Here is a 25,002-nt window from a genome sequence, read left to right as displayed (position 1 = left end):
TTGGCTCTTTGGTCATTGACAGTCCACTCTGGAGCGGAAGCCCGCAACTTAGGATAGGGCGGGTCCCGTTGGGGAGGTGGCTCTGGTCTAAGATCCCAGTTGGTGAGAAGAGTTAGGCCCTGGGACAGAGTTGCGGCCACAAAGGTTTGATTGTCCTTGGTGATGATAAGGCGAGTTGGGAATCCCCATCTGTACTTAATGTTGTTTTTTCGCAGAGTGATAGTGACAGATTGATAGTGGTGTCTCTGTTGTAGGGTATAAACCGAGAGGTCAGGGAGGAGCTGGATATCTTTGAATTTCTCATTCATAGATGGTTTCTTGAAGGCAGCCTGCATCAGCCTATCCTTATAAAGAAAACTGTGAAAGCATACTATTACGTCCCGCGGTTTATCTTGAGCCACGTTTCTAGAGCGCAGTGCCCTGTGTGCCCGCTCCATGGTGGCGGTCAAGCCCTCTGGGCTACCAATCAACGAGTAAAACAGTTCCCTCAAGAAGTCTTGCAGGTCGGATGGCGCTACCAATTCCGGGATCCCACGGAATCTGATATTATTGCGCCTGGATCTGTCCTCTACCTCTGCCACCTTGAGTTCCAGTTGAGAGATTTGGTCAGCCAGACTTTCTGAGTAGGCTAAGAGATCAGATTGATCCACCACCACATCATCTTGTTTCCTTTCTAAGGCATCTACTCTCTCCCCAATCTTCGAGATCTCTTTTTTAAGCTCTGCTGAGCTTCGCTGAATTTCCTGTGTGATGAATTTAGTCTGTGAGGCTAGCAATTTCTTTAGAGATTTCTCAGTGATGTAGTGTTGTGAGGCAGACGCGGATTGGACACTAGATTGGGACTCTTCATCTTGTGAGTCAGGGTCACTCAGCTCTCCTTGGGGTTCCATGTCTGGGCCCTTAGATTGCTGCGAGAAGTGGTCGTAGACTGTCTTCTTAGATTTCGATGCTGATTTAAGAGGCTTCCTACCCAAGTGCGGCATGTTGTTAGGGAAATATAAAAACAAGACACCCTAAGCCCAGTGAGCTCAGAATGTGTTTGCAAAGGGCTGTACACTTCTGCTGAAAAGAAAGGGGGTTAGTAAATCATATCATATAGGAAAGTTAATCATTACTCTAGATACTGCAGAGCGGGGCTGAATACCATATAAATTATAGCATTCACATATTAGGAGCAGACACTTACATACAGTAACTCAACCCTGGTCCCTCACCTCAGGGATGGTGGGGATACGACCCGAAGGAAGGGAGAGGGGAATTGGAATTGACCCACCCGGACAGGCCGGGTGGGAGCGGAGAGGCGAGGGAGAGACAAACAGTGGTAGTGGGGTCAGATAAACAATCTAGAAATACGGTAAATACCAATCCAATTGAACTTCTAAGATGACTCTCAAAATATGACTCCATAGCTTGCAATTACCCCTTCATTGCGGGGCACTAAGTGAATGAGTGAGTGCCAGTACTGAGGGGGAGGGGCCCAAACTATACACTATCCCGCAGGGTAAGTAGCTCAAAATATAGGGGGAAGTTTGTACGTAGAAATAAGGGTCCCCTTCAGGGGTGTCTACTCAGCTTAAATAATACAATGAGTGGGGTGTAGTGGCTTAAGTGATCAAATATGTGGCCTCTAGGTGGGTGTGGGAGAAGCTGAGTGCATGGCGGGCCCTGAGATTGGTTGAGTCTATAGGCACTGTCTAAAGTGGGCCGTGAGGTGTCTGAGGTGGAATGAGAAGTAGAATTGTGCACCACTTGATAATGCTATGAAACAGTGTTTAGTTTACACATAAGAAGCACCAGCAACACATATTATACATAAGCATTTAACCATGACACTCCACTCTGGACCTAGATCACAGAGATACATGCGCTGACGCAGCAGCGATAAAATCAACACTCTTTCTTAAAATTAATATAGGGCAGTCCCAGCTTTATGGCAATGTCCTTAATTACTTTTTTTATTTTTTTTATTTCTGTTTTATAGCCTTTTATATGTGTATGATTAAATATTTGCAGGTAAATTAGGTCTACCTGAGATGGGTAATCAGGGAGGTGTATTAACTTGGGCCCATACCTAGTCTCCTGTTTGTGGCTTAAAGTGTGGCTAGCGATGTACGCCTTCACTGACTAGGCTGGGTAATAGTAATATCGCAGGCCTCACCCCCCTGACACCCTGATGAGGTTCCAGTAAGAGTTCTCCCTTAATGAAAATAGGAGTGGGGTAAAAGTGTAAAGGGGTAGGAACCCGGTTGAAACTCCTGTGACTGTGCGGCTCTCCGGGGTCAGATATTGGCTCTGTTGCAATTTATGGGATAGTCTCTCCCCCCGAGTGGCACCGGCTCCCCTTCAGCAAACAATTACCCCCAGACTTTGATCAGGCAGACACCCGGAGTACTCCGGTTCTAGTTACCTGTATCTGGCGGGAGTTCCTGCGTCGGGATGGAAGAGGAGGGTGGCTGCAACTGTTCAGGGCTGTAAGTGTTGCTCCGATAGTCCGGGAGCCTCTCAGCCCGATGGATGTGGCGCAGGTTGTTGCCTCGGAAGCTGAAGAGGGCCGAGGTGGGTGTCGGAGGCTTCCGCAGGGCAAGGGACCTCAGAACTGAGGGCGGCAATACAGTCGGGTGGTGGGAGTAAGGCAGGCGACAAGATGGCGTCGGTTGGCGCCCTTTCTGGCCGGTCGATGGAGGAAGCAGGTTGTGGCCGCTATGTAGGTAGGTAAAAGCTCCCGGCACCCGGGGAATACCTCAGCCTCCCTTTACCCTCAATATGTACGGGTCTCCCTGTGCTCTGGTGTATCTGTTCAGGCTCCCCTGGTCCCAGGGTAGCATGCCCCACACCCGCGTGGGAAGCAAGTGGGCTGCTACGGGCGCGGTACTGCAGGTTGCGGCCGAGGTTCAGTCAACAGTGGTCAGGCAGATGTGCACTCCGGAGTGGATCCCCAGCCCTCCGGAGTGTGGCAGGCAGCACAATAGATGGTGAGAGGAGGCCGTCCGGGACCAGGGGGGCGCCCAGGGTCTGATGGAGCCCCGCACTCACTGCAGCAGCAATCCCTTGGCTAAGTTTTCTTAGATCCGTTGTTGAGGGCTTGTTATGAAGGGCTATCTGCTCTCCGGAGCCCCGACCCTCCGGAGACCAGTCTGTCCGGCTGCTTAGTATGGCGTAGTCCAGTAAGGGAGATGTCACTTGCAAAAAGCTCTTCAAAAGTCTCCTAGTCACTTTAAACCACTTCCTTCAGAAATTCAAACGTCCAGGACTCCAAATAGGGTCAGGGAAAAGAAGGGTTTTTGAGGTTTAACTACAAAAAATAAATTTTATTGAGGATCTAGAGCAGAGCTGTGAGACAGCACGTCTTTCCACTTCAACGGCTTGCTCCGCCCCTCCCATTAACAATATTTAATGTGGATAGTTTTTATTTCAACCTACATATATTAACTAATTTAATAAGCAGTTTACCTCAACATTTTTATTTCATTCATTATATATTTTTTGGACAAATATATATAAGTATATTATAAACCATTTTTTTGCTATTATTTAAATTTGACTATTTAAAGTGCACTATATAATTTATAACTTATAATTATTTTCCACCTAATCTTACACAAACAATTAGGATAGCTTATTCACATTACTTCACCATTTTATAGCATGTAGTCACATCAGGTTTTCATTCCCTTAAATCACGAGTTTGGGTTTCTTTGACCTTGTTTAATGAATTGTTCTTTAGCCTTCCTTGACAAGTCAAGTTAGGGTACTGGTAATACACCGCACACACACACTGTCATTTACACATTATCACACATAACACCATTGGCTCGAGCACATAATCACACGCTACACCAACAGCATTTATCTTTCCAAACATCACTATTACGTACTTACTCTTTTCACTTATTACATTTTCACTACATTAATTTCTTTTTATCACATTATCTGTTTTAGATATCAACACTTTGAATATAATGTGGCACATTCAAAAGCAATATGATACTGTATGTAACACCTACCACGATATATTATTATTTATTTATTTATTTATTCATTCATTTTTTGCTTATTTTTACTCAATGTTGTCAAGTAAATGTTTTTAACTTTTGCTTTTTCTGTAATCAGTGTTATATTATATATTTTTCAATTATATGACCTATTTATCAAAAATATAAGGTTATTAATAATGAACATAATGATAACTTATTTACCCCAAATTTGTTTATATATAATCTTTTGAACCTATACAAACATAATTCCATCAAAACAATTACATGACAGTTTCATTAAAGATGACAGTTCCGGAACGATATAAATAAGGATTGTACACAACATAACCATTACGGTTACCATAGCAATGAAGCTTACTTGCTCCAATCAGAACACAGGACACCTCCCACTTTATGGCCAATCAAAACACTTTTGCCCCTATAAAAAGAGTGAATAGGAGAAGTGGCTCCGCCTTTGATAAAGCACAGTGTATGTGCGAAACATGTTAGGGAGTTGTTGGAGGACCTTGGATCCTCATTTTTAAAAAATAAAGTGGTTAATCTATCCGTAATAATTTAACTTTATTTAAAGTCGTTTGCTATATGACCATGGGAGGACTTTGCAGTCCTATATCTTAACATAGCGTGGGGTAGAAATCTAATGCTACATGCTGTTAACACACTGGAGACAATCAGCACTAGTTCTCACTGTGTAATGATAGAATTTATAAAATACCAATACTGCTACGAGATTTTGTACTAACAGATCAACCGCACATTTTTGTATACTCTAAAGAGCAACTTTTTACATAGTGTAAATCACTGCAGCGTTTTATTTAGTTACTAATTAAGTATAGAGAATAAATACCTATATTTGCAGGTTCATCCCTATTATTAAGCCAAAATGCTAGCATTGCTATATTCAATGTTAACATTGCAACTTAGTGCTTCTATCCGTTAATGTACTTTATAATATTACTTACTAAGAGAACAAATCTTTTACCAAGCTGTTTATATTACACAGCAAGATTAAGTGGCTATACTTACATTGCAAATTACGTCCACTTTTCAACAATATTTATATTACATCAATGTTGCTTGGCACAGTTACTATAAATTCTTAATACCACTAAGTAACGTCTTTTACTTGTTGTTTAACACTATAGCCTATACTCCTACGTGAGTTCTGACTAGTAGATGAACCGCATATTATTATATATTTTAAAGAGCAACTCTCTACTAAGTGGAAACCACTATTACATCGAGTAACATTTTTTATTTGTTGAATAGCATTACTTGCTAATATAATTAATAAAACTCTAAATTGATTACTTAGTACCATTATCTATGTTATATGTAATTCCCTAAGGTTGTCTTTATTAGACACAGCCAACGTTATATGATAGAATTCACATAGTGAGGAATAGTTTGTCGGGCTGATCATATAGTATCATTCAATAAGTAACAATTTTATTTGTTACATAAGAAAAAGCCAAAAGCATTTTAATAAAAAAGGAGGCAAATGTCACATCTAACCATACACTAACATCATTACAGTTCATCCAATATAGACTGTGGTTTGCTGTCATCAAACGATACTGGCACAATACTTGCTATGTAGGGGAGATGTATATTTGTTACAAAAGGTCAAGACAAGAGTATTAAAACTGAAAGGAGCAAAAAATAACAATATACTATACATTGTGTTCAGTATAAGTTCACCTAATACAGACTGTGCTTTTTTGTTATTCCCAACTGTACCAGTTTAATTTAAACGTAACTATAAGCATTAAATATACTGACATCCTGTTTCCATATCAGCCCATTCAAATTGTCTTTTCCAGTAATACACAAACATTATACACGTACAGTACAAGTTACTGCCTTACATTTCTGCACCATCTTAGTGTCATTTGACAAACACAATAACAACATTGACACTGTGTCTTCTATAAACTAATGTTGCACAGACTTGTTATCTTTAGTGTAATTTACTACAATCTCATAGACCAGTGAGATTATATATGTATATTTTCTCACACTACAGATTTCTACCCACGCAGGAAACAACCTAATCGTACCATTCATAGATAGAATTATACCACTTTTTGCTTTTAATGTTTTTTGTCCCATTTTAATCTAAAATCAATAAAGTTTAGTATTTGAATCGCTGCTTTCCCCTAGGATTTAAGTTTGTTGTTTTTCCACCATTCACATTGTTTCATGTATATATATATATATATATATATATATATATATATATATATATATACAGTTTTCATAGTGGCTAGCATAGAGGTTATGAGTGCTTTCTAGTTACAAAATTTTTGTTGGTCTAGACCTTCATCTGCATTGTTCCCTCATGTGTACAGCACCTATTCCTAAGTAAACATTATGTGATATTTTCATATACACTTAAAATAGGTAAACTCTATCTAAGTAGTGCCTTTCTCCTTTTCCCCTTTTCTTTCCCGTCCCTTTATTTACAATTAATAAATGTATGTAGGGGGCGGCGACATTGGGGGAGGCAGATTAGGGGTAAATAAGTGTAATGTAGGTGTTGGCGATGTCGGGGGCAGCAGATTAGGGGTGTTTATACTCGGGGTTTATGTTAGGGTGTTAGGTGTAAACATAACTTTTGTTTCCCCATCAACGGGGCTGCTTTACGGAGCTTTATGCTCCATTATTGCAGGTATTAGGCTTTTTTTATAGCCGGCTCTCCCCATTGATGTCTATGGGTAAAACGTGCACGAGCACGTCAAACCAGCTCAAAGCAGCGCTGGTATTTGTGTGCGGTATGGAACTCAATGCACTCATATCGCCGGGTTTTTGCAAACCTGTAATAGCAGCACTATTAAAGGTGAGCGGTGACAATAACTTAGGCCTAGATTTAGAGTTCTGCGGCCAAAGGGGTGCATTAGCTACGCGTGCTTTTTTCCCCCCGCACCTTTTAACCCCTTAATGACCAAGGACGTACGCCACACGTCCTCAAAAAAAAGACAGTTAATGACCGAGGACGTGTGGCGTACGTCCTTGGTCTGGAAAGCAGCTGGAAGCGATCCTGCTTGCTTCCAGCTGCTTTCCGGTTATTGCAGTGATGCCTCGATATGGAGGCATCCTGCAATAACCCCCCTTGGCCATCCGATGCAGAGAGAGCCACTCTGTGGCCCTCTCTGCACCGGACATCGGTGGCCGGTATCGTTGGTGGGTGGGAGCAAGTCTGGGAGGCGGGTGGGCGGCCATCGATGTGCCGAGTGGAGGGAAGGGGGGCGGGATCGGGGGCGGAACAGGCGGGAGCGCGCGCGGGAACGCGCGCGTGCACGGGGGTGGCGGGCGGGCGCGTGCACGGGGCGGGAGCGGGAGGGAACCGCTACACTACAGAAAAATAAAATTGTTAAAAGTTAAAAAAAAAATGTTTTTAAATTTAGAAATAAACATCTAAGGGATCAGGAAGGGGTGGGGGGTTGGTCTTGGGGGGGGGGGGGAAGCTACACTACAGAAAAGGGCATTTTTTTTTTAAAACAAAAGGCACATTTGTTGCTAAACTGGGTACTGGCAGACAGCTGCCAGTACCCAAGATGGCGCCCATTAAGGCAGAGGGGGAGGGTTAGAGAGCTGTTTGGTGGGGGATTAGTGAGTTTCTGCCAGTACTTAAGATGGCGGGGTCAATTGTGGGGTGGGGGAGGGAAGAGAGCTGTTTGGGAGGGATCAGGGGGTCTCATGTTTCAGGTGGGAGGCTGAGCTCTACACTAAAGCTAAAATTAACCCTGCAAGCTACATAATTAACCGCTTCACTGCTAGCCATAATACACGTGTGAAATGCAGCGGCATTTGGCGGCCTTCTTATTACCAAAAAGCAACGCCAAAGCCATATATGTCTGCTATTTCTGAATAAAGGGGATCCCAGAGAAGCATTTACAACCATTTGTGCCATAATTGCACAAGCTGTTTGTAAATGATTTCAGTGAGAAACCTAAAATTGTGAAAAATTTAAAGTTTTTTTTAATTTGATCGCATTTGGCGGTGAAATGGTGGCATGAAATATACCAAAATTGGCCTAGATCAATACTTGGGGTTGTCTACTACACTACTCTAAAGTTAAAAGTATCCCTAAAAGCTCCCTACATGCTCCATAATTAACCCCTTCACTGCTGGGCATAATACACGTGTAGTGCGCAGTGGCATTTAGCAGCCTTCTAATTACTAAAAAACAACGCCAAAGCCATATATGTCTGCTATTTCTGAACAAAGGGGATCCCAGAGAAGCATTTACAACCATTTAAGCCATAATTGCACAACCTGTTTGTAAATAATTTCAGTGAGAAACCAAAAGTTTGTGAAAAAATTAGTAAAAAAGTGAACGATTTTTTGTATTTAATCGCATTTGGCGGTGAAATGGTGGCATGAAATATACCAAAATGGGCCTAGATGAATACTTTGGGATGTCTACTAAAAAAAAATATATACATGTCAATGGATATTCAGAGATTCCTGAAAGATATTAGTGTTCTAATGTAACTAGTGCTAATTTTGAAAAATAATGGTTTGGAAATAGCAAAGTGCTATTTGTATTTATGGCCCTATAACTTACAAAAAAAGCAAAGAACATGTAAACATTGGGTATTTCTAAACTCAGGACAAAATTTAGAAACTATTTAGCACAGTGTTTTTTGGTGGTTGTAGATGTGTAAGAGATTTTGGGGGTCAAAGTTAGAAAAAGTGTGTTTTTTTTCAATTTTTTCCTCATATTTTATAATTTTTTTTATAGTAAATTATAAGATATGATAAAAATAATGGTATCTTTAGAAAGTCCATTTAATGACGAGAAAAACGGTATATAATATGTGTGGGTACAGTAAATGAGTAAGAGGAAAATTACAGCTAAACACAAACACTGCAGAAATGTAAAAATAGCCTTGGTCCCAAACGGACATAAAATGGAAAATAGCTGTGGTCATTAAGGGGTTAAATACCGCTGGTATTTAGAGTTCACAGAATGGCTGGGTTTTCAGTGCATTAGGCTCCAAAAAGGGAGCGTAGAGCATAATTTAACGCCACTGCAACTCTAGATACCAGCGGTACTTAAGGGCGCAGCCAGCTTCAAAAACGTGCTCGTGCACGATTCCCCCATAGGAAACAATGGGGCAGTTTGAGCTGAAAAAAAACCTAACACCTGCAAAAAAGCAGCGTTCAGCTCCTAACGCAGCCCCATTGTTTTCTATGGGGAAACACTTCCTACGTCTGCACCTAACACTCTAACATGTACCCCGAGTCTAAACACCCCTAACCTTACACTTATTAACCCCTATTCTGCCGCCCCCGCTATCGCTGACCCCTGCATATTTTTTTCAACCCCTAATCTGCCGCTCCGTAAACCGCCGCTACCTACATTATCCCTATGTACCCCTAATCTGCTGCCCCTAACACCGTCGACCCCTATATTATATTTATTAACCCCTAATCTGCCCCCCACAACGTCGCCTCCACCTGCCTACACTTATTAACCCCTAATCTGCCGAGCGGACCGCACCGCTACTATAATAAAGTTATTAACCCCTAATCCGCCTCACTTCCACCTCAATAACCCTATAATAAATAGTATTAACCCCTAATCTGCCCTCCTTAACATCGCCGACACCTAACTTCAATTATTAACCCCTAATCTGCCGACCGGAGCTCACCGCTATTCTAATAAATGTATTAACCCCTAAAGCTAAGTCTAACCCTAACCCTAACACCCCCCTAAATTAAATATAATTTAAATTTAACGAAATAAATTAACTCTTATTAAATAAATTATTTCTATTTAAAGCTAAATACTTACCTGTAAAATAAATCCTAATATAGCTACAATATAAATTATAATGATATTATAGCTATTTTAGGATTAATATTTATTTTACAGGTAACTTTGTATTTATTTTAACCAGGTACAATAGCTATTAAATAGTTAAGAACTATTTAATAGCTAAAATAGTTAAAATAATTACAAAATTACCTGTAAAATAAATCCTAGCCTAAGTTACAATTAAACCTAACACTACATTATCAATAAATTAATTAAATACAATACCTACAATTATCTACAATTAAACCTAACACTACACTATCAAGAAATTAATTAAATACAATACCTACAATTATCTATAATTAAACCTAACACTACACTATCAATAAATTAATTAAATACAATACCTACAAATAAATACAATTAAATAAACTAACTAAAGTACAAAAAATAAAAAAGAACTAAGTTACAAAAATAAAAAAATATTTACAAACATTAGAAAAATATTACAACAATTTTAAACTAATTACACCTACTCTAAGCCCCCTAATAAAATAACATCATCGAGATGAAGTCTTCTATCAAGCCGCATCTTCAATCCTCTTTCTTCCGGAGCGGAGAGGAGCCATCTTCTTCTAAGCCGACGCGGAACATCCTCTTCAACCAACGCCTACTCGCCGAATGACAGTTCCTTTAAATGACGTCATCCAAGACGGCGTCCCTCGAATTCCGATTGGCTGATAGGATTCTATCAGCCAATCGGAATTAAGGTAGGAAAATTCTGATTGGCTGATGGAATCAGCCAATCAGATTCAAGTTCAATCCGATTGGCTGATCCAATCAGCCAATCAGATTGAGCTTGCATTCTATTGGCTGATCGGAACAGCCAATAGAATGCAAGCTCAATCTGATTGGCTGATCCAATCTGATTGGCTGAATATTCCTACCTTAATTCCGATTGGCTGATAGAATCCTATAAGCCAATCGGAATTCGAGGGACGCCATCTTGGATGACGTCATTTAAAGGAACCGTCATTCGGCGAGTAGGCGTCGGTTGAAGAGGATGTTCCGCGTCGGCTTGGAAGAAGATGGCTCCTCTCCGCTCCGGAAGAAAGAAGATTGAAGATGCGGCTTGATAGAAGACTTCATCCCGATGATGGACTTCCGACTTCAGCCCGATGATGGAGTTCTTCAGCCGCCGCTTGGATCCAGACTTCAGCCCGAGGATGGACGTCACTCTTCAGCCCCCCGCTTGGGCTTGGATCAAGACTTCGGACCCTCTTCTGGACAGATCGGGACCCGGTGCGGTGAAGACAAGGTAGGGAGATCTTCAGGGGCTTAGTGTTAGGTTTATTTAAGGGGGGTTTGGGTTAGATTAGGGGTATGTGGGTGGTGGGTTGTAATGTTGGGGGGGGTATTGTATGTGTTTTTTTTACAGGCAAAAGAGCTGAATACTTTGGGGCATGCCCCGCAAAGGGCCCTTTTCAGGGCTGGTAAGGTAAAAGAGCTTTGAACTTTTTTATTTTAGAATAGGGTAGGTCATTTTTTATTTTGGGGGGCTTTGTTATTTTATTAGGGGGCTTAGAGTAGGTGTAATTAGTTTAAAATGGTTGTAATATTTTTCTAATGTTTGTAAATATTTATTATTTATTTATTTTTTGTAACTTAGTTCTTTTTTATTTTTTGTACTTTAGTTAGTTTATTTAATTGTATTTATTTGTAGGTATTGTATTTAATTAATTTATTGATAGTGTAGTGTTAGGTTTAATTATAGATAATTGTAGGTATTGTATTTAATTAATTTATTGATAGTGTAGTGTTAGGTTTAATTATAGATAATTGTAGGTATTGTATTTAATTAATTTATTGATAGTGTAGTGTTAGGTTTAATTGTAACTTAGGTTAGGATTTATTTTACAGGTAATTTTGTAATTATTTTAACTATTTTAGCTATTAAATAGTTATTAACTATTTAATAGCTATTGTACCTGGTTAAAATAAATACAAAGTTGCCTGTAAAATAAATATTAATCCTAAAATAGCTACAATATAATTATAATTTATATTGTAGCTATATTAGGGTTTATTTTACAGGTAAGTATTTAGCTTTAAATAGGAATAATTTATTTAATAAGAGTTAATTTATTTCGTTAGAATAAAATTATATTTAACTTAGGGGGGTGTTAGGGTAAGGGTTAGACTTAGCTTTAGGGGTTAAAAAATTTATTAGAGTAGCGGTGAGCTCCGATTGGCAGATTAGCGGTTAATACTTGAAGTTAGGTGTCGGCGATGTTAGGGAGGGCAGATTAGGGGTTAATACTATTTATTATAGGGTTATTGAGGCGGGAGTGAGCCGGATTAGGGGTTAATAACTTTATTATAGTAGCGGTGCGGTCCGCTCGGCAGATTAGGGGTTAATAAGTGTAGGCAGGTGGAGGCGACATTGAGGGGAGCAGATTAGGGGTTAATAAATATAATATAGGGGTCGGCGATGTTAGGGGCAGCAGATTAGGGGTACATAAGGATAACGTAGGTGGCGGCGCTTTGCGGTCGGCAGATTAGGGGTTAATTATTGTAGGTAGCTGGCGGCGACATTGTGGGGGGCAGGTTAGGGGTTAATAAATAGGGATAACGTAGTTGGCGCCGGAGTACGGAGCGGCAGATTAGGGGTTAAAAAATTTAAATATAGTGGCGGCAATGTGGGGGGGCCTCGGTTTAGGGGTACATAGGTAGTTTATGGGTGTTAGTGTACTTTAGAGCACAGTAGTTAAGAGCTTTATAAACCGGCGTTAGCCCAGAAAGCTCTTAACTACTGACTTTTTTCTGCGGCTGGAGTTTTGTTGTTAGATTTCTAACGCTCACTTCAGCCACGACTCTAAATACTGGCGTTAGAAAGATCCCATTGAAAAGATAGGATACGCAAATGGCGTAGGGGGATCTGCGGTATGGAAAAGTCGCGGCTGGAAAGTGAGCGTTAGACCCTTTAATGACTGGCTCCAAATACCAGAGGGCGGTAAAAACCAGCGTTAGGAGCCTCTAACACTGGTTTTCACGGCTACCGCCCAACTCTAAATCTAGGCCTTAGTTATTATAACAAGTTATTACAGAGCCACTCATAACGCAAAACTCGTAATCTGGCTGATAATTATTAAACTAAAATTAAACTAACTACCAAATAAATTAAACTAAACTACACATTAAAAAAATCCTAACACTATAAAAATTACAAAGTATCTAATTACAAAAATAAAATAAAATACTTAGTTACAAAAAAATAACAAACACTAAATTATGGAAAATAACAAACGAAATTGTCCAAAATAAAAATGAATTACACCTAATCTAATAGCCCTATCAAAATAAAAAAGCCAACCCAAAATAAATAAAAAAAAACCTAGCCTACAATAAACTACCAATGGCTCTTAAAAGGGCCTTTTGTGGGGCATTGCCCCAAACATATCAGCTCTTTTACCTGTAAAATAAAATACAAAGGCCCCCTCAACAGTAAAACCCACCACCCAACCAAGGCCCAAAATAAAAAACTAAATCTAAATAAACCTAAGCTACTCATTGCCCTGAAAAGGGCATTTGTATGGGCATTGCCCTTAAAGGGGCATTTAGCTCTTTTACTGCCCAGACCCTAAACTAAAAAATAAAACCCACCAAATAAAACCCTTAAAAAAGCCTAACACTAACCCCCAAAGATCCACTTACAGTTTTTGAAGTCCCACTTGAACGATCTTCATCCCGGTGTTGAAGTCCTCATCCAGGCGGCCTCTTCAATCTTCATCACGGCGGCGAAGTCCTCATCCAAGCGGTGAGAAGACTTCATCCAGGGGGTTTCTTCAATCTTCATCCAGGCGGCATCTTCTATCTTGATCCCGGAGGCGTGGAGCGGGTCCATCCTGAAGACATCCGGTGCGGAGCATCCTCTTCATACCATCGCCGCCGTAAACAGAACCTTCAATGCAAGGGACACGATTCAAGATGGCATCCCTTGCATTCCTATTTGCTGAAAATTTGAATCAGTCAATAAGAATTAGGGCTGCTAAAACTGTATTTTCCTTATCCCCATATACATCAATGGGGCTCCGTTACGGAGCTTTTTTTTCCCGTGATCGCAGGTGTTTTTTTTTTTTGACAGCTTTCCCCATACATGTCTATGGGGAAAGCGTGCACGAGTATGTCAAACACAGTGCTTGTTTTGGGTGCGGTATGGAGTTTAAAATCCCCATATCGCACGCGCAAGCTGTGTTTTTCAAAACTTGTAATGACATCGCTATAGGGAATTAAATAACAAAACTTTTGTTGCATTCGTTAATTTCCCTATAGCGCTCAAAACTCGTAATCTATCTTATATTGTTTTATTTATTAATAAATCAAATACAAATAATATCTTTATGTAAACTGGGTACTGGCAGGGAGTGTGGGAACACCGCACTCCAACCAGCTTTAAAGCCCCAAAACTGTATAGTTCAGTTGTACATTTTTTCAAATAAAAGCTACAGCCCTCTATTATTTGGGGCAATTTTAGAAAATGAACCAGAGGTTTGACCTCTGGTAAATTTTCGGAGCACTAATTGCTATTGCTACCGTGAGCTAGCGGTAGAAATAACCAGCCACTGGTAAAGGCTGGTTAATTATCTTGCTCCCCCAAACTGGCGATAATTTAGTGCTACACTTGTAATCTAGCCCATAATTGCTTACATTTTTAAGGTAATGTTTATTTGTAATGAAACATTTCATATGTATTAATGTTTTTCTTATTAATACACCTCCATATTTTATCTGTCATTTTGGCAGAAAATAAATGTGTACATTTTTCTTATAGTCAGGCCGGACTGGGACCAAAAATAGGCCCGGGCATTAAGACAAAGCAGTCCACTCCACGCCCCCCCCAATTTCTTATTTAACTGTGTACTAAATATGACAAGTATAATGTATATTTTGTGAATTGGTTGGTATGAAAAAAAAGTAAAATATAAAAAACAACAACTCACAAATGCTGGGCTTATACAAACGATTCTCTAAAGCAAACATATTCACAAACAAACGCACATATACACAGACACTCAACACACACACACATATATAAAGACAGACTAACACACATATGCACAGACAACTACACCACAAAAAGCCATTTTTATTGTTGGAATTAAACGCATATACACATTACCCATTTAAAGAAAGTGACCCATCTCCTAAAATTTCTACTTAAAGGTACAGTATATACAATTTTTCTTATAACTGCATGTAATAGACACTACTATAAAGAATAATATGCACAGATACTGATCTAAAAAATAAGTATAAAACCTTTTAAAAACTTACTTAGAAGCTCCAAGTTTAGCACTGTTTATTACATAAGCAGGAACACCCAGGGAAAGTGGCTAAATTGCAGACACTCCCCCTCCCCCACTTCCCTGCATATGAAAAGGCAGATTATACAAACAGAAGCCAGCAGTAGATTGGAAAATCGTGTCTACATCTGACACTGAGTGGCTTGGTTAGGAGTTTGAAAATCTGCATAATGTTACTAAAAAGTAAGCAAAACTATACATTGTTACAATAACACTCCCAGATGTGCTATATAAATGGATCATCTACAAAATATTTATGCAAAGAAAAATTTGGTGTATAATGGCTCTTTATTTATTTATTTATAAAATATATATATTTTTTTTTTTTTATTATTTTTTTTATTGAGTTTTACATTAATACAGTAATAAAGTAACAGAGTAATACAAGGCAAGTCTATTTTCATAGATACAAAGAAAATAAAGCTTTCTTCACATTGGACCAAATCACAACATCTAGAGTCTAGAGTTTTTGTTTTCTATGATGCCTCAGGCTTAGAGTCTCTTCACAGTTTCGCTGTGATTCAGGAAAGTCCAAGGTCTCTAGACTAATAAGTACAGCATGAGAACTTTCCCATTATTTAATAATGTGAGGACATCAATAAATCTGTTTTTCTTATAAGTTGTAACGTGAACCAGGTACATTTTTGTGGAACATTAGTAACTTGTCTCTTGCCTTGTAGGAAGGGGAGTAGATAGTAGTAAAGAAAGAAAAAGAAAGAGAAAATGAAGGATGTAATGTAAAAGATAAGCTTAGACATTTATGAATACCAAAATTTCTGTATCACTTTGGTTATGTATGTTATTGAGCAAGTATATTATATGTTCTGAGTGTTATATTGAACAGATTCCCACAAAAACATCATGTCCAGATATAATGATAGTTGGTCTAGTTTAAGATAGTATAATCTCTCTAGTTTTAAGTTTTTATTGACTAAGTCAATCCAATCTGGAATGGTGGGTATGATTGCTGATTTCCATTTTTTCGGTATTAACTGATTGGCTGCATTTAGCATGATGTAGTAAAGGTGTTTCCTTATTTTACAAGTGACCTCCGGTGGGTGGCTTAGCATTATTAATTCTGGGTTGGGTGTCATTTGGCTGCCTAAGGTTTTGTTGATGGTCTCAAAAACACCAGACCAGAATGATTTAATATGTTGGCATTCCCACCAAATGTGGGAAAGGTGCCATTCTCTGGAGCATCCTCTCCAGCATGAACCTGAGGTTTGTTTGAATATATATTTAATTCTGGCTGGCGTTAAGTACCACCTCATTAATAGTTTGATATTAGTTTCCTTTGCATGGGCTGAATGTGCTGAATGCGAAAGATTTGAGAATCTGTGTAACCATGTCTCTGTTGATGTATTTAAGTGCAATTCGTTATCCCATCTCTTTGTGTAGGATGGAAGATCTGGGTAGGCGAGTGTTAAGGTAAGTTTGTATAGCTTGGAGATTATTCCTTTAATATTCTCTTTGGATATACAGATCTGTTCAAATGCTGTAAGGGGGCGAAATAGGTCACCTTTGTATTTATGTGTGGATATATAGTGTTTCATTTGGTGTACACGGAGCCAAGAGGAGAGGAAGGGGTGTTCTATTAAGTCAAGTTGGGATTTTCCTTTAATGGTCTTATTATCCTCTATTAGGAGATATATGGGGAGGAGTTTTTGAGGGTCTGTGTGAGAGTTGGGATCTGGGGTTATGCCGGGGTTAAATTCCGGGTTGTTCAGTAGTGTAGTGAGGGGTGAGTATCTGGATGAGATTTTGTTTGGTGTTTTACAGATGTGTTTCCAATCTGTCCAAGTTTCGTTGGAAATGGATGATGTTGAGATGGAGTGTTTGGTAAAATGAGCCGGGTTCCAGCTTGCGGTATTTAGGTTGTCTGTGGTAGCTAGGTTAGACTCAATTTGGACCCAGCTTTTGTGATTAGGTGTATTAAATTTGTACCACTCAAGAGTTTATAAGAGCGAAGGTGGGGAACTCCAAAGCCTCCTTCTGCTGGAGGCTTAAAGAGTGTGTTTTTGTTAATCCTTGGGGGTCTACGTTTCCAAATGTAGTCATTTATGATCTTTTGCATAGTATCTAAATCTTTTTGTATGCCTGGGATAGGAACTGTCTGAAGAATGTATAAAACTTTTGGTAGTAGAGTCATTTTTGCTGCCTGTATTCTACCTGTCCAGGATATGTTTTTTGGGAGCCATTGGGATGTAAGTGTTTGGAGTTCTGTGATCAGGCCTCCATAGTTATATTTGCGGAGGTCTGTCTTATCTGGGGTAATGTGAATGCCAAGATATTTCAGGAATTTTGTTTGCTGTTTGAGGGGACAAATTGATTTTAATGTATTAAGGGCGTTAGTTGTCAGATGTATTGGTAAGTATTCAGATTTAGTCATGTTTACTAGGAAATTTGATATCGTCCCAAACTGTGTTAATTCAGTGATTGCTTGTTGTAGCGATGATATAGGGTTTGTGAGGGTCAAGAGAATATCGTCCGCGAATATGGCCAGTTTGTGCGTATGGTCTGCTATGGATATTCCGTGGATTCGGTCGTTCAGTCTTATTTTAATAGCCAGAGGTTCTAGGGATAAAATGAACAGAAGTGGTGATAGGGGGCATCCCTGTCTGGAGCCGTTCCGAATTTCAAACGGCTCAGAAAGGGTTCCATTGATCTTAATCTGTGCCGTGGGATTTGAGTATAGAGCAAGAATTTTTTGGATAAAAGAGTCTGGGATATGGAAATGCTGTAGGGTTGAAAGTAGGTATGTCCAGTACAGTCGGTCGAAAGCTTTTTCAGCGTCGGTGGATACGAAAACAGTCGGGGTCTTGTTTTGTGTAACATGTTCTAGCAAATTGAGTACTTTGACCGTATTATCTTTTGCTTCTCTATGTGGGACAAAGCCCACTTGGTCTTGGTGAACTATGGATGGGAGAATGTGGTTGAGGCGGGAGGCTAGTATTTTTGCATATAGTTTGAGATCAATATTTAATAAAGAGATGGGCCTAAAGTTGGCTGGAATGTTTGGGGGCTTGCCAGGTTTAGCTAAGACTGAGATATTCGCTTGCATCATAGTATCTGGGAAAGTTAATTTTTCTGGTATGGAGTTAAATAGTGATGTTAAGTGAGGTATTAGAACAGAAGCAAATGTCTTATAGTATAGTCCTGTAAAGCCATCAGGGCCTGGAGCTTTGTTTTGTTTTAATTGTTTTATTGCCTCTAGTACTTCAGATGATTGAATGGGGCGATCTAGGTGCTGGCATTGGTCTGCGTTAAGCTTGGGGATAGGCAGGCTGTCTAGGTATCGATTACAGAGGAGTGTATGATTTTGCGGGTTTCTAAGAGGGAAAAGATTATAAAGTTTATGGTAGAATTCCTTGAATTCCCTGGCTATGGACTTGGTGTCTTCTAATTGTTTACCATGTGATGTTTTGATGGAATGAATGTAAGTTTTTTGCTGTTGTTTTTTTAATGCCCTGGCTAAAAGCTTCCCTGATTTGTTTCCCTCCCTGTAGAAGGTTTGGTGTAAATGCAGAAGTTTTCTTTGTGTTTGGATATGCAGTATAGAGTTCATATTTTCTCTTTTAAGCTTGAGTTGATCTAGGATAGAAGTATCAGAGGGGTTTAATTTATGTTTGAAATCTAAATCTGCGATTTCCATAGCTAGTATATTTATCTCCTCTCGACTTTTCTTTTTAATTTGGGCGGCAGTCTTGATAAACTCGCCTCTTATAGTGCTCTTGTGGGCCTCCCAAAGGGTGGTCACATTAATGTCTGGTGACAAATTTATGGAGAAGTACGAGGTTATATGTTCTAGAAAGAGTTCTTTTTGTGCTGGATCTAGTAATATTGAATCATCTAATTTCCATTGGAAAGGTCTGGTGGGAGCTGTGGGCCATTTTATGGTGCATGTCACTAGTGAATGGTCTGACCATGTTGTATGCTGAATACCTGAGTGTATGGTGTGGGATAAAATTAGGTGATCTACTAAAATATAGTCCAGCCTAGAGTAGGTCCTATTAGGGTGTGAGAAGAAGGTGAAGTCTAATTTTTGGGGGTTGAAATATCTCCAGGTGTCATGTAGGCCGAGAAGTTTAAATTTTTGCCATATGGTGTGATGATGTGGGATTCTAGTTCTGGTGAGGGGGTTTGAGCAATCAACAGTGGGGTCTAAAGGGAGATTAAAATCTCCTGCTATGATCAATGATCCCTTTGCCTCTGTAAGAATTAGATCCACTACTGATGTTATAAATTTATCTTGATGTGAATTTGGGGTGTAAACATTCATTAAAGTTACAGGTTTACCATAAAGAAGGCCTTTCAAGCATAGATATCTGCCCTCCTTGTCACGTATAATATGTGTCTTAGTAAAAGGGACCGATTTGTGGATTAGGATGCTCACTCCATTAATTTTTTTGTGCGGGTTGGAACTATGGAAATGTAGGGGGTAGTGTGTAGAAAAATATTTAGGGATGTTTTTGCCTTTAAAATGGGTTTCTTGGAGCATTAGGATATGTCCTCCTTTTTTTTGGAGATCTAGAATAGCCATTCTTCTTTTATTGGGACAATTGAGGCCTTTGGTGTTTTGAGTATAGATGTTGAGGTTTTGTGTTGTATGATTAACCATCATGTATAATCAATGAAAATGAGGGTGATTGACAATAACACATTTTGCATTCTGGCATGTGAGTATTTAGCAATACAGACTTACAAAGGATAGAGAAGAAAGGATAGAAAAGGAAAGGTGAACAGAAAAGACAGTGAAGAAACATAATAAGACACAACAATCTTAGCAACATATTTCTATCTTAAAGGAGATAAACTCCCAACTAAATGAGAACAAGAAATAAACGTCAATATCAGTTAACAGTTAACATTTTACCCTTTAAAACTTCATATCAACATTTCTCAGGGTTTTCAGGCCCAATATATTAAGGTTTGCTGGAGATACTTGCAGTTGGTATCCCTCCAGGAGTAGACTCAAATTGGTGAGTATAGAATCTTTGGAGGTGGCGATTAGTCCTTATCCCCTTTCATCCAATGTTGGAGATGTTGGCTGTGTAGATTTGCGCATCTTTCTTTGTGAGACTTGTCTCCATTCGTTCCTTTGTGGCAGGGGAGAGGGCTTATCTGGGCTTGAGTGTCTCTCTTGGGAAGTGGTATTTTCCTCCATTTGGGGAGATGGAATGTCCAGATCTTTACATATACCTGGTATATCTTTGGTGGATGAACATGTGATGCGTCTCCCCCTCCAGAGGATCAAGAGATGGAAGGGAAAACCCCATCTGTACGGTATATTTAGCTTCCTTAGCAACATTGTAAGTGGTTTGAGTTCTTTTCTTTTTGTAAGAGTTCTCTGTGATAGATCGTCAAACATCTGTATCTCTGCATTTTCATATTTGATGGGCTGTTGTTCTCTAGCTAGTCTCATTAGCTCTTCTTTTTCTTGGAAGTTAGTGACACGGACTATAACATCCCTTGGTGGTTGTCCCGCTAGCGGTTTGGGGCGCAAGGCCCTGTGGGCTCTGTCTAAACTTATTTTGGATGGCGTTTCTTCTTTTTTTAATGTGCTAAACAGATCTTGGAGGTATTGTTCAATATCAGACGGTGAAATGGATTCAGGAATTCCCCTCAATCTGATGTTCTGACGTCTGCTGCGATTTTCAACATCGTCTATCTTATCCTCTAATTCAGTGATGGTTGTATCTTGTTTATGAATAGTGTCATGCAGGTCAGAGATGGCTTCTGCGTGTAAATCTTGGCGGTTTTCCAGAGCTTCAACTCTATGACCGATTTCTGTGATATCTTTTTTGAGGTCTGAAATTTCATCTTTGATGCATTGCTTGACCTGAGAGAGGAGGGAGGAAAAATCTTTCTTTGATGGTAGTGTTTTAAAAAGGGCTGTAGGGATTGTAATATTTTCTGGTGTATGATCACTTTCAGAGTCTGATGAACTTTGGTTAGACCTTTGATCTGGTAACACTTCTTCCATGGGAGCTGGTGTCTTAGCTTCTAATGTCTTGAAAAAGCTGTTTACTGAATGAGTAGATGTTTTAAGAAGTTTAGTGCTTTTACTTGGTTTAGTAACCCTTTTTGAAGACATAGCTGTATGTGTCTAAAGAGGTCTAGCCTCCTTGCTTTGGTTGTCACTTTAAGATAGAGGCAGAGACACTAATTAATGCTCTGTGTGCAGTTCATTAAGTCTTTGCTAATGTTGCAGGTACTTGACAAAAATACAAACTGCAGTTTTGTTTGCTTTGAGCAGTATTTGAGAACTTATAGTGGAGAGGGTGTGATTACAGCATTTCAATTGTAAGAACGTTGAAGGTGTTAACATGGGGGATTACATCCCAGATTGAGCTGTTAGAAGAGTATTGTTTGCGGCATGTGTGCGGTTATTTCTATTGAGAATGCACACGTTAAAGTTCTTTGTTAGTGTCCCCAGTACTAGTGTCATAGACAATTTACCGCATTTTATCCCCTCTCTTACCCTCTTAGAGTGTTTCGCCTTTTGACTTGTCTCCGTAGCAGGACCTTGAATATCGAGTGCGCAGTGTAATCGAGCATAGGATGCGGCCTACCACGGAGGTTAATTCAAAGTGCGGTCCGCTCCGCTCCCCAGCAGATACTTGCTTTAGTGGTCCGGTTTACACTCCGGAGGTGTTCTCTTTGAGTGGCTCACTTTTGTGATGCTCCCAAGTGACCGGTACAAGGTGATCGGCTCCAAGCTGAGTTTGTGCTGCGATAGGCCTATGTGCGCAATGAGCGCTTGCTGTATATGTCGATCTGGCAAGCAGAGCAGGTCCCTCGGATCATGGGCTGGAGTGATTTAGCTCACATGCCAGTCAATCTGGAGCTTCAAAGTGCAGGGTGGCTAATGCCGTTTACGTTCACATTTAGATAGGGCACAGGAGCTCAGTCAGAAAGCAGCCATCTCCTAGGCTGGCTAGCTCCGCCCCCCCTATTTATAAAATATTTTACCATGAAGGATAGATTGAGATTTCTCTCGTTTTCAAGTATGTCCTGGGTCCACAAAACATTGCATTGATACAACTGGGTACAATAAAATACAAAAACAATAATACACATTCAGCTAGATTACGAGTTTTGAGCACTATAGGGAAATTAACGACCACCACAAAAGCGGCATTATTTCACCTCCATATAGCGCTGCTATTACAGGTTTTAAAAAAGCAGGCTTGTGCGGGCAATATGGTGGTGTTGAGCTCCATACCGCACCGAAATCAAGTGCTGCTTTGACGTGCTCGTGCACGATTTCCCCATAGACATCACTGGGAAGAGCCGGCAAAAACATGCCTGTGATCACTGAAACAAAAGCTCTGTAACGCAGCCACATTGATGTCTATGGGGAAAAGAAAAAGTTAAGTTTAAACCTAACACCCTAACATAAAACCGAGTCTAAACACCCCTAATCTGCTGCCCCTAACATCACCGCCACCTACATTACAGTTACTAACCCTTAATCTGCCGCCCCTAATATCGCCGCCGCGTACATACAGTTATTAACCCCTAATCTGCTGCCCCTAACATCACCGCCACCTACATTACAGTTACTAACCCCTAATCTGCCGCCCCTAATATCGCCGCCACGTACATACAGTTACTAACCCCCAATCTGCTGCCCCTAACATCGCCGCCACCTTCAGTGGATATAAAAAGTCTACACACCCCTGTTAAAATGTCAGGTTTCTGTGATGTAAAAAAATGAGACAAAGATAAATCATTTCAGAACTTTTTCCACCTTTAATGTGACCTATAAACTGTACAACTCAATTGAAAAACAAACTGAAATGTTTTAAGTAGAGGGAAGAAAAAATATAAAAATAAAATAATATGGTTGCATAAGTGTAAACTAATACTTTGTTGAAGCACCTTTTGATTTTATTACAGCACTCAGTCTTTTTGGGTATGAGCCTATCAGCCTGGCACATTTTGACTTGGCAAGATTTGCCCACTCTTCTTTGCAAAAACATTCCAAATCTGTCAGATTGCAAGGGCATCTCCTGTGCACAGCCCTCTTCAGATCACCCCACAGATTTTCAATCGGATTCAGGTCTGGGCTCTGGCTGGGCCATTCCAAAACTTTATTCTTCTTTTGGTGAAGCCATTCCTTTGTTGATTTGGATGTACTGTACATTACAGTTATTAACCCCTAATCTGCTGCCCCTAACATCTACCTAGTTAAAATAAATACAAACTTACCTGTGAAATAAAAATAAAACCTAAGCTAGCTACAATATAACTACTAGTTTTTAGGCTCGGGGAAGGTTTGAAAGTGTGAGGGAGGTCGTTCCTTAATTGTGGTGCTCTGTAGGAAAAGGAGGATCGAGCTGCTTTCTTTTTGTATTGAGGCAAGCTAAATAATGTGCTGTTATTGGATCGGAGGTTATAGGAGGTGGGAATAGCAGGGGAGAGCATTCTGCTCAGGTAGGGTGGGAGCTTCCCAGAAAGGCTCTTAAACACAAGGCAGGAAAGATGGAGGGTGCGTCTGGATTCCAGTGACAGCCAGTTTTGTTCTTTTAGCATGTCACAATGGTGGGTCCTGTAGTTACATTGTAGCACAAAGTTGCAGAACAAGTTATACAATGTATTAAGTTTATTAAGGCGAGTCTTTAAAACACTTAAGTCTTAGGGAAGTCTGGTAACATGAGCAAACTATGGGGCAAGATGAGCATTGCACAAATTGTAAAGTCACATAAAAAGAAGAAATATAGGAACAAGGGTAGACATAGTATATAAAATAGGCAGTAGTTCTGCTTTCACAAATTGATCTGGTTGCAAGAAAATGCTGTATATGTAGTTTTCTACGTTTGTTAAACTAAATTAATTATTATTACATTTAAATAAGTCTGCAGACACAATTATATACTAAATGCCATTAGTATTAAATGCCAGTTTGGGTCTAAACTAAGTACCCCCAGCCTGTTAAATATACTTATGGAGAGATTGTGTATTGGAATGATCAAGTTAAAATAGTCATTATATTAGAAACTTGAACAAGTCACTATAAAAATAATTGTAGTTTTCCAACTCACCGTCTGTGCAAAGTTTCTCCAAGTAGTTGTTGCGATATGCCTCTATTTAGTCTCTTCCACCCTCCATGCAAGCTTATATATGAATCACTGCAAAAATAAAAGTAAGCTCTCCAGGTGCTTGTCAACTCAGGGCCTCTTTCGGTGTTAGTGCGGTCTGTCATTGTACAGACTATGGGGCCGATTTATCATTGTCTGTCCTACTTGATACGCTGTAGCGTATCATGTCCGACAGACATCGCTGAATGTGGACAGCATAGACTGTCGGCATACAGCATTGCACAAGCAGTTCTAGTGAACTGCTTGTGCAATGCCGCCCCCTGCAGATTCGCCGCTAGCAGCGGGTGTCAATCAGCCCGATCGTATAGGATAGGAGGGATTGCAGACCGCAGCCTCAGAGGCAGCAGACCAGTTATGGAGCAGTGGTCTTCAGACCGCTGCTTCATAACTGCTGTTTCTGGCGAGCCTGAAGGCTCGTATGGAAACAGGGGCATCAAGGACCATTCGGCCCTTGATAAATCGGCCCCTATGTGACTTGCAAGTGCATCAAAAACGTATGCACATTATTAGTATGTGAACTCAAGGCTTAAACTGAAAAATTGATACAAACTTTTTCACAGGCAGCAAGATAAAAAGTTAAAAAGTCTTTTAAGTTCAACGTAAAAGCAATTCATGAAACCAATATGATGTACGCCACTCAGAATATCTTCACTGTTGGTGCTTTAACGTTGAACTTTAATAAAATATATTTTATTTTTTAATCTTGCCGCTTGTGAAAAAGGGCAAGCAGAAAATTTGCTATTTAAGCCGTGATGCTTGCATGATGACATCAT

Source organism: Bombina bombina, chromosome 1, assembly GCF_027579735.1.
Source record: "Bombina bombina isolate aBomBom1 chromosome 1, aBomBom1.pri, whole genome shotgun sequence".
NCBI lineage: Eukaryota > Metazoa > Chordata > Amphibia > Anura > Bombinatoridae > Bombina > Bombina bombina.
This window is presented reverse-complemented; position numbering follows the sequence as displayed.